We start from the raw sequence: 10,493 nt of genomic DNA, 5'->3' as shown, positions 1-10,493 counted from the left end.
ATTGAGGTCTTATTTTTTCTGAAGTAAAAAAAATATATAATGTGTTGTTTAAAAATACACTCTAAAAACTGCTGGGTTGAAAACAACCCAATTTGGGTTGTTTTGGTAACCCAGCGCTGGGTAAAAAAGGGACAAACCCAACGCTGGGTTACTTTAACCCAGCAAGTTGGGTTACAAGTTTAACCCAGCATGCTGGGTTGTGATTTTAACCCAACTATTAGTTAAAAATTACTACACTGCTGGGTTGAATGTAACCCAAAATGGGTCAGAAATTTAATCTAGAAACTGATGATTAAAATCACTAAAATAAAAACAATTCTACAGCAATACATAGTTGTTCAGTAATGGAATTTTATTTATGACAAAAGATAAAATGTGTCCAAATGAATTTGAGATTTTTCCCATCTGCACCTCAGCATTAACCCTTTGACTGCCTGCTCTACCAAATGGTTGACCTCGTTTTTACTGTTTTAAATAATGACTGTTAAAGTCATAAGAAAAAAGATGATTTAGTGTTCAAAATATTTCTTTTAAATATATATATATATATATATATATATATATATATATATATATTTTTTTTTTTTTTTTTTTTTTTTTTTTTTTTTTTTTAATTGGTCTTACACATAATTTTTCAGATTTTTCATAATTCTGGTACTTTTACCATAAACATACATATCAATCATTTGGTAGAGGTTGATATTTTAGAAATTATAACATGTGTTAAAATGTACTGATTGTGTTCAATAGCGACATTAGCAGTTGAGAAATGCAATCCAATTTTTTTTCTTGAAAGGGTAGTTAAAGGGTTAAGACGATTTCTGTGAAAATTTATCAAACTGTATCACAGAAACACTGACTAAAGTTCAGTAACAATGCATCAGACTGAAATCAGACAAATTACCTTAAGAAAATGCATATTTGAAATACATTCAAAAACATTTATAAATCAGGAGTCATCAGTAAGAGGCAATTGCAATGTTATTGCAGAGTAGAGAAAAACAATAGTATAAGGAAGTAATAATGAAAATGCATCTAAATGACTGAAGTCAGAAAGTAATTTGAGCACAAACATCAACATATTCTCATATAAATCATCAACTGCAATGCAGAAAAAAATATGTGAAAGTAATAATGAAAAGGCATCAAACAGCTTGAAAAAACAAAACAAACAATAAAAACTAAGAAAATACAAATTTTATATTAAGAAAAAATAAGAAAACATTTTATAACTTTCCCTTTAACAATTATGTGCCAACATCAATATATGAGCTATAAAGCAATCATCAGTAAGGATGATCAAGTTCAATGTAAATGCAGTTTTGAAGAAAAAACAGATATAAAAGTTAAAATGAAACCTGAGGATGGAAGCATTTTAAAACAAATTTGAAATAGGAAAACTTTTTTTAACTTTTACTCGAACAATTATGTGCAAACATCAATCCTGAGATATAAAAGAGTCTGTAAGAAACATTAGTTGCAATGTAACTGCAGTGTAGAGTGTCTTAAAAAATATCTAGTCCATTATTATGTGCCGTCATCATAGCAAAGAGAAAAGTAATCAGTTATTAGAAATGAGTTATTAAAACTATTCTTTAGAAATGGGTGTCATGGTGGCACAGTGGGTAGTACGATTGCCTCACAGCAACAAGGTCGGTGGTTTAAGCCTCAGCAGGGTCAGTTGGTGTTTCTGTGTGGAGTTTGCATGTTTTCCCCGTGTTCGTGTGGGTTTTCTCTGGGTGCTCCTTTTCCCCCACAATCCAAAGTACAAGTTAAAGAACACAGAATCCAAGGAAGCAGTGAGGTCACAGTATTAATGATTAATGTTTGTCAGCAAAAATTAATGCTAGCAGAACCCTTACTGCTAGTGTCTTCTCCCCAGGATGTCCATAAACCACAGTCTGCCACACCAGGGAACACTGCTTGGGGTAGTTCACACCAAAGATGTAGAATGCTTTATAGCAAACGTCCACTTTGGCAAGTAATGTACTTTGCAATAATAAATAGCACAGCACGTGAGCAAAGGCTTGAAAGAAGTGGTGGTCTCCAAGGATGAGAACATGAGGAAACTCAATAGATTCTTGAATTCAATGGATGAAGATACTCAGCAATATTGGTCCCAATCTGAAAAAATAAATAGAAGTAAGATTTATTAAAAACTCAAAAGTGTAAAAGTTAAATATCTTTAGAGTTAACTTTAGAACACCTAAAATACCTTTAGAAGCAATTAAGGCCATAACACACCAAGCTATCAGCCAGTGTTGGCATTAGTTAACCACTGACCATGGCACCATGCTGCAATATTTTGGCCCGAGTGAAGATGACAATGCAACAACAGGTTTGCCTAAGGAACTTTTTTTAATAAGTAATAGTAAGGCAAGATGAGCATTTGAAATTATTAAGTATTTAATTGTGTTTTCTTAATGAGAATAGATAAGACCCTTCTTCCTGAGCTGGGACTGTTTGCAACCGTATTTGTATCATTTGAAGCCGCATTTAAATTTTCTTTAAAAACTTCAAAAATGAGGCACAATCTCAGTTCAAGATGGATAAAATTGCTGAAATATTTTCCTAAAAAAAAAATCTTTCTGACTGAAGAAAGAATGACATGAACATCTTGGGAGACAAGGGGGTGAGTACATTATGTGTGAATCTTTTGTTGGAAGTGGACTTCTCCTTAAATGAAAATAATTGGCTTACAGGCCATTTAGAGTTTGTTGCATTCACTATCTATATAAAGCATCTTATCATTAAAAATTTGAAACCATAGCTGTGACCAAATCACAACTTTCACAAAACCGTCATCTTTTTTATGTTTTACGCAGCAGATGCCCTTTCAACTACAACCCATCACACTCTCATTTACACACACACTATGGACAATTCAGCTTACCCAATTCAGCTACACCGCATGTCATTGGACTGTGGAGGGGAAACCCATCCAAGGCTCAAACCAGCGACCATCTTGCTGTGAGGCGACAGCACTACCCACTGCGCCCCCATGCCACCCTAATAACAAACATAAAAATAACATTTTCATTGTTAATAAAATAACTAAGACAATCATTATGCATTAAATGCATCATTATGCATCGAGAAACCTTTAATTGAATCCTTACCCTCTGAATTGTATTCAAATTGACCTAAAAACGAGGAAAGGTTCGCTCCTGTGCTAAAAATAAAACAAGAGAATGTCACTGGTTGCATGAACAGCAGATTTTAAAAAATAACCAGACAAAAACAAATTTGTATTAGAGTTCAATCTCTCAGTTTAAAGTGTTGAAGTGGCTAATGATTACTAGGGCTGCCCCATAATAATTGAATAACCATTAGTCAACTAAAAATTTATTATTCATTCATTCATTTTCTTTTTAGCTTTGTCGCTTTATTAATCTGGGGTAACCACAATGGAATGAACCACCAACATATCCAGCATAAGTTTTATGCAGCGAATGCCCTTTCAGCTGCAACCCATCACTGGGAAACAAATACTCATTCACACACATACACCATTGACAATTTAGTCTACTTAATTCACCTTTACCACATCTTTGGAAACCTGGGCACCTGGAGGAAACCCACGCGAACACGGGGAGAACATGCAAACTCCACACAGAAAGGCCTATTGACCCAGCCAAGGATCGATCAAGTGACCTTGTTGCTATGAGGCGAATGTGCTACCCACTAGTTGCAGAAAAAAAGTCCACACTGGCAAAGTCAATGTATGCTGCATGAATCCGCTGTGTAAAAAATATGCTGGATAAGTTGGCGGTTCATTCCGCTGTGGCGACCCCAGATTAATAAAGGGACTGAGTCAAAAAGAAAATGAATTAATGAATAAATGGTTTATTAATAAATCTGTAATTATTCAACTAATGCTTCAAATGAACATCACAAGTCAACCAGACAAATGTTTAGACAAGGGCAGCCCTAATGATTACAATGAACCAAGTAAAATATTATTACATACCTTCAAATGTGGGGATTAACTCCTCAAGATTGCATTCTTTTAGTTTGATTTTCACGCAATTATCCATCTGAAAAAGAATAACAGATAAAAGCGTTTAAGCAAAATTAAGTAAAAAAAGATCATGTTAGCCAAAAGTCACTATATCACAAAAATACTCCTAAATGATAATAATTATCCAGGGTGTCACATAAAACGGTGGTCAAACTTTTTCTTTTTGCAGTCGAAGATGATTAGGTTGGAATTAGCCTTAGCTCAGACATTTCCGTTAGCATGAAACGACCCTTACATACAGGATTAATTAAAGATAGCTCAAATCACGTCTAGAATGTAAAATGCTCATAGTAAATTAATAACATTTGCTATTCAATGTACAGATATACAGCTAAACAAAATGTACATGCAGAGCAGGACAATTATTGTATATATTTTGATTTAAAAAAAAACATTGTTAGAAGCTGAATTCAACACTTTTGCATCAAAGTATTGTCACAAAAATCCATGAACAAACTTAAGAAATACAAGAGTAAAAATACTACTTACTGCTTTACAGTTAACACCCCAGAAAGATCACAAATCACAGTAACGTTACTTACTGTCATCACCTAGCCAACATAAAAATCTGTGTCATTCAAAAGGCATTTTATTACAATTAAAAGCTCCTAAATTATCCTAGGTGTTGTGTTTATAAAGTGGTCATCAAACATGCTTCACGTTAGTTTCATTAGTTACCTTATACTTTTCGAGCTCCTTCCGATGCCATGCGCGCTTACCCGTCCACCGATCAACAGGCTGGGCGTGAGGGGAGCACAGGTCAGGCGTTAGGCGGAGCAACAGCTCGGGCGTTAGGCGGAGAAACAGGTCCGGAGAAACAGGTCGCCGTTAGGCGGAGAAACAGGTCCGGAGAAACAGGTCGCCGTTAGGCGGAGAAACAGATCCGGAGAAACAGGTGGCTCGTCAGGCGGACTCGGAGCAACAGTTCAGCCATAAGGCGAGCACAGGTCAGCGTGAGGCGGAGCAACAAGTCGGCCATCAGGCGGAGAAACAGAAAAAAAAGCGCGTGTATATTATACTAAGTAAACTAAGTGTGTTATTTCTTATGAAAATTGTTAAATACACACTAAATAACTTACGTCTCACACAGAATTTCACTCGCTTCCCCTCAAAGACAGCGCAAAGAAAATGGCGGTTTCTCACGTTGATGTCCCTGCATGTTGACGTGACGTGCGTGCTCTCTTTCACGTCCGCGTTCCCAACCCAGCACTGCTGGGTTATAGATAAAGATCGATTTTCAACCCAAATTGGGTTGAATCAACCCAATTTTGTTACCCAGCAGTCTCAACCCAGCATTTGGGTTAAAAAACCAACCCAGCGTTTTTTAGAGTGTATATATATATTAACATACATTATTCAGGAACACTAAATGCACTGACTTTTCATGTTGTTCTGCAAAGTGTAAAGATAATTATTTTCTTTATATATATATATATATATATATATATATATATATATATATATATATATATATATATATATATATATATATATATATATATATATAGCTTTGCATATACTGTAGATGCTGATAAATAAGGCAACAAACAGGCGGACTTGAATGGTTTTCTCCACATGTTTTTATTCTTAACCTTTAAAAACATACAGAGCTACTCATCCATACTCATTCAGACTGCCTGTGAAGTGTTAAGTGATAAGCTAATGCTGACATTTATTATCTTCACAAATGGGCCTTTGTAACAAACAGCTGCTATTTGTGTCACTTTTATACATATACACTTAAATGTGAAAAACTGTTTTTAAAACGCATTATAACTACTTCTAACTTCACCAAAAATGTCAAATAGCTAAAAGAAAATGCAATCAGTTTATTCAGTTGGAATAAATTGGACAGTGAATTAAAACATAAACAAGCTTGTGAGATGACAAACAAGATTCTGCAATTTTAAACTAACATATATTTTTGTTATTATTATGATTTTTATTATTTGTAGTAGTAGTAGTGGTAGAAATAATAAATAAATATATAAAAAAATAATTGTTAATGCAATTATGACTTGTAATGTTTGTAACAATTTAGTTTTTTATGTTTCTTTTTAAAACAAAAATTATAAATGTTTATTACTATGTAAATATTTAATCCATCAACACTTAAAATACTACTTTAAAACAAATGATCAAACAAGCACATGTTCAATTTGAATAACTAAAATACTAAAACATAAGTACTGGCCACTTTATTAGGTACACCTTACTAGTACTGACTTGGACTCCCCTTTGCCTTCAAAACTGCCTTAATTCTTCGTGGCATAGATTCAACAAGGTACAGGAAATATTCCTCAGAGAATTTGGTCCATATTGACATGATGGCATCACACAGTTGCTGCAGATTTGTAAGCTGCACATCCATCATGCGAATCTCCCGTTCCACCACATCCCAAAGGTGCTCTATTGGATTGATATCTGGTGACTGTGGAGGCCATTTGAATACAGTGTCCTCATTGTTATGTTCAATAAACCAGTCTGAGGCGCTTTATGACATGGCATGTTATCCTGCTGGAAGTAGCCATCAGAAGATGGGAACACTGTGGTCATAAAAGGTAGGACATGGTCAGCAACAATACTCAGGTAGGCTGTGGCCTATACACGATGCTCAGTTGTTACTAATGGGCCCTAAGTGTGCCAACAAAATATCCCCACACCATTACACCACCACCACCACCAGCCTGAATACAAGGCAGAGTGGATCCATGCTCTCATGTTATTGATGCAAAATTCTGACCCTACCATCTGAATGTCGCAGCAGAAATCGAGACTCATCAGACCAGGCAACGCTTTTCCAATCTTATATTCTCCAATTTTAGTAAGCCTGTGCGAATTGTAGCCTCAGTTTCCCGTTCTTAGCTGACAGGAGTGGATATATAATAACAGGATATTATATAATATATATAGTATTTGTGTGTGTATATATTTATTTTTTATCTTATCCTATTTGACAGTAACATGAAATACTGTCAAAAATGTTTTCTAACTGAATAAGCCCTAATAGAATGACCTCATTGTTTTTGTGGCCCAAAGTCCAATCACGTTCGTCCGGTACTGCAGTCAGTCCATCTGCTGTTCCCATAATGCAATTCTCCTCTAATGTCCTAATGTTGGACTAATGAGCGCGGTGGGTGCAGGAAGGCTAATAGAAGGGTCGTTTGTACTCGCCCGTCCTGGCGACATAGTTTAATAAGAAGCAGAGAACGCAAACTCCATTAGAAATTCAGCAGACGACAATATTCTATTACATGAAGGCCATGAAACGCTCATTACAGAGGTAAATATGCCGCGCAGGTTCATGCTTAGCCTTGAGCAACGTGAGGTCATATTAGCATCGCGCTACCAAACACTCGCCGTCATGTTGAGGTAAAAAGAAGTTGTAGGCAAGTAAAACAACTTCATTTTTCATGCTGTGTTGCCTATTAATATTTATACTCTTTAGCATAAATAGCTCTTACCGCTCACTTTTTTAAGCGAATCAGCAGTGCATTCATTAGCAAAAGAGAGAGTGGAAGTTTCTGAAGATGTTTTGAGCCGTGAATCGCAGCGCTCTTCAAAAGAGGGGTTTCCTTTAGATATGCTTATGTATGCTGGATTTGAGAACATTGGCATAAAGCCCTGGCAGAGAGCGGAGAAAACCCCATACACAACTGTCTGCTCAGTTTACACATCACAGTCGTCCTGTTTGTGCAGATTTGTGGGTAAAAAAAAAAGAAACTAAAAAACAACATTAAAGGGATAGTTTGCCCAAAAGGCATAGCTGACTCACCTTGTTTGGTTCTAAATCATATAAAATTGCATGCGTCATAAGTTCCTAACATATTTAAAATATGTTTAATATATTTAAATAAAAATTTATAATAAATACGTTTATTATTATTATTATTATAGCTGCAAGTACAATGTTAAATGCAATTAGCTGACTAGTTAAAGTGAATAAACTTTAGACGATTAGTTGACTTTAGCTTTTTTTGACAATTAATTGACCTTAGTCTTTAAATAAATATGTTGCTCTTAAAGAGATTAATTGACTTTACTTCATAATTAAGTAAAGCCATAGTTTTTTAAAGCGATTAGTTGTCTACTTAAATGTGCAATCTCATTGCTTTTAAAGTGATTAGTTGACTTATTGAGTAAACTCGTGGATTTTAAAGCGATTCGTTGACTTGGTGAGTAAACTCTTGGTTCACTTACTAAGTCAACTAACCGATTAAGTCAACTAATCGCTTTAAAATCCATGGGTTTACCCGCTGAGTCAACTAATCATTTTAAAAAACAAGAGTCTACTCAGTCAACTATTAAAATCCATGAGTTAACCCACTGAGTCAACTAATCACTTAAAAAAGCAAGTTTACTCACTAAGTCAACTAATTTCTTTAAAAACCATGAGTATATTTATCAAGTCAATGAATTGCTTAAAAAAACATGAGTTTACTCACTAAGTCAACTAAATGATTAAGTCAACCAATCGCTTTAAAATCCATGAGTTTACCCGCTGAGTCAACTAATCATTTAAAAAAAACATGAGTTTACTCAGTCAAATAATCACTTTAAGATCCATGAGTTTACTAATCAACTTAGTGAATCGCTTTTAAATTCACGAGATTACTCACTAATTCAACTAATCACTTTAAAATCCATGAGTTAACCCACTGAGTCAACTAATCACTTAAAAAAGCAAGTTTACTCACTAAGTCAACTAATTTCTTTAAAAACCATGAGTATATTTATCAAGTCAATGAATTGCTTTAAAAAACATGAGTTTACTCACTAAGTCAACTAATCGATTAAGTCAACCAATCGCTTTAAAATCCATGAGTTTACCCGCTGAGTCAACTAATCATTTAAAAAAAAAACATGAGTTTACTCAGTCAACTTATCACTTTAAAATCCACGAGTTTACTCATCAACTTAGTGAATCGCTTTTAAATTCACAAGATTACTCACTAAGTCAACTAATCACTTTAAAATCCATGAGTTAACCCACTGAGTCAACTAATCACTTAAAAAAGCAAGTTTACTCACTAAGTCAACTAATTTCTTTAAAAACCACGAGTATATTTATCAAGTCAATGAATTGCTTTAAAAAACATGTGTTCACTCACTAAGTCAACTAATCGTTTAAGTCAACCAATTGCTTTAAAATTCATGAGTTTACTCACTAAGTCAACTAATTGCTTTAAAATCCACAAGTTTACTTACTAAGTCATGAGTTTACTCAATAAGTCAACTAATCACTTAAGTCAGTGGTGTCCAAACTTGGTCGTGGAGGGTCGGTGTTCTGCATATTTTAGTTCCAAGCCCAATTAAACAAAACTGAACCAGCTAACCAAGCTCTTTATAGGTATACTAGAGTTCCAGGCAGGTGTGTTGGAGGAAGTTAAAGCTAAACTATGCAGGACATCGGCCCACCAGGACCGAGTTTGGACACCCCTGACTTAAGTCAACTAATCACTTAAAAAACTTATGGTTTTAAAGTGATTAGTTGACTTAGTGAGTAAACTCATGAATTTTAAAGCGATTTGTAGACTTGGTGAGTAAACTCATGGTTTTTAAAGTGATAAGTTGACTTTACTTAGTTAAAAAACCTGTAACTTTTAATTAGTTGACTGCTTAAAAAAAGAGAGTAAACCCATTGTTTTTAAAGCGATTAGTTGACTTTACCTAATAAAACTGAGTAAACCCATTGTTTTAAAGCAGTTGTTGGCTATATTTAGTGACTTAATAAATACTATTTAATTAATAAAACTTTAAGACATTTCCTTTAGAAAAAAATAAGATAAATCTGTTTTTCCTATTTCCTAGTAAACTAATTTCTACGACAAAGTCGTAATTAATTTAAATACCTCATTTACTTAAATGCAAAATGTTGTCTTTAATTTTAAAAATGAGTTAAGGCAACAAGTTTACTTTTTTTATGTTTTTATTTATATATATTTTTAGGTAAACAAACTTGATGCTTTTTACAGTGCTGAATGTTTCCTTAACGTTCGTGTAACATTTATAATATATTATTTAAATGCATTTTGTTGCACAATGCTGGGACATTCAGAAAAACACAACTAAATTGGAGCAACAGCCCAAAATTTCAAGAACTTATTTTCATTTGCTGGGGTTCTCCATTAATATTTTATCATTCGCAAGCCTTTTATAACAGGAAGTGATGCGCCTTGACTTTATTCCATTAAAAGATGTCTGTAGGACATTGCTGGAAATGGCTCTGAATCTCCTCTACACTCAATTGAAATTTAGCTCAGCAAACACTCATTAATACAGCAGTACATGCTTGAGAAAGGCAAATGAAATTTGAGAGATTATTGCAGGCAGGCAGTCCAGCAGACATCCTTGCCAGCTTCTCATTTAACCTTAATTAAAAGCAAAGAAACAGACAACAATGCCTGCCATTCTTAAAGAACTCTTCACTGTTTTCCAGTCCTCCCAGGAGAGAGAATATTTTGATAAAGCA

The 10,493-nt window shown here is 34.4% G+C and overlaps 1 long non-coding RNA gene across 3 annotated transcripts; it reads right to left on the bottom strand.

Moving 5' to 3' along the window:
• Positions 1–1,182: 1,182 nt before the first annotated feature.
• On the bottom strand, positions 1,183–4,758 carry LOC110439127 (uncharacterized). 3 transcript variants are annotated; one of them, XR_012400432.1, is made up of 6 exons: positions 4,700–4,758; positions 4,511–4,572; positions 3,971–4,037; positions 3,120–3,172; positions 2,894–3,009; positions 1,183–2,124 (listed from the first exon to the last, which is right to left on the bottom strand). It is a non-coding gene; the product is annotated as an uncharacterized lncRNA (long non-coding RNA). The 3 variants fall into 3 exon arrangements; XR_012400434.1 differs by having other exon boundaries at positions 3,120–3,167; XR_012400433.1 differs by lacking the exon at positions 4,511–4,572.
• Between the last annotated feature and the right edge of the window lie 5,735 nt (positions 4,759–10,493).

This window comes from Danio rerio, chromosome 25, assembly GCF_049306965.1.
Source record: "Danio rerio strain Tuebingen ecotype United States chromosome 25, GRCz12tu, whole genome shotgun sequence".
Lineage (NCBI taxonomy): Eukaryota > Metazoa > Chordata > Actinopteri > Cypriniformes > Danionidae > Danio > Danio rerio.
The sequence above is the reverse complement of the archived record's forward strand: the minus strand, read 5'-3'. Positions and strand labels throughout refer to the sequence as shown.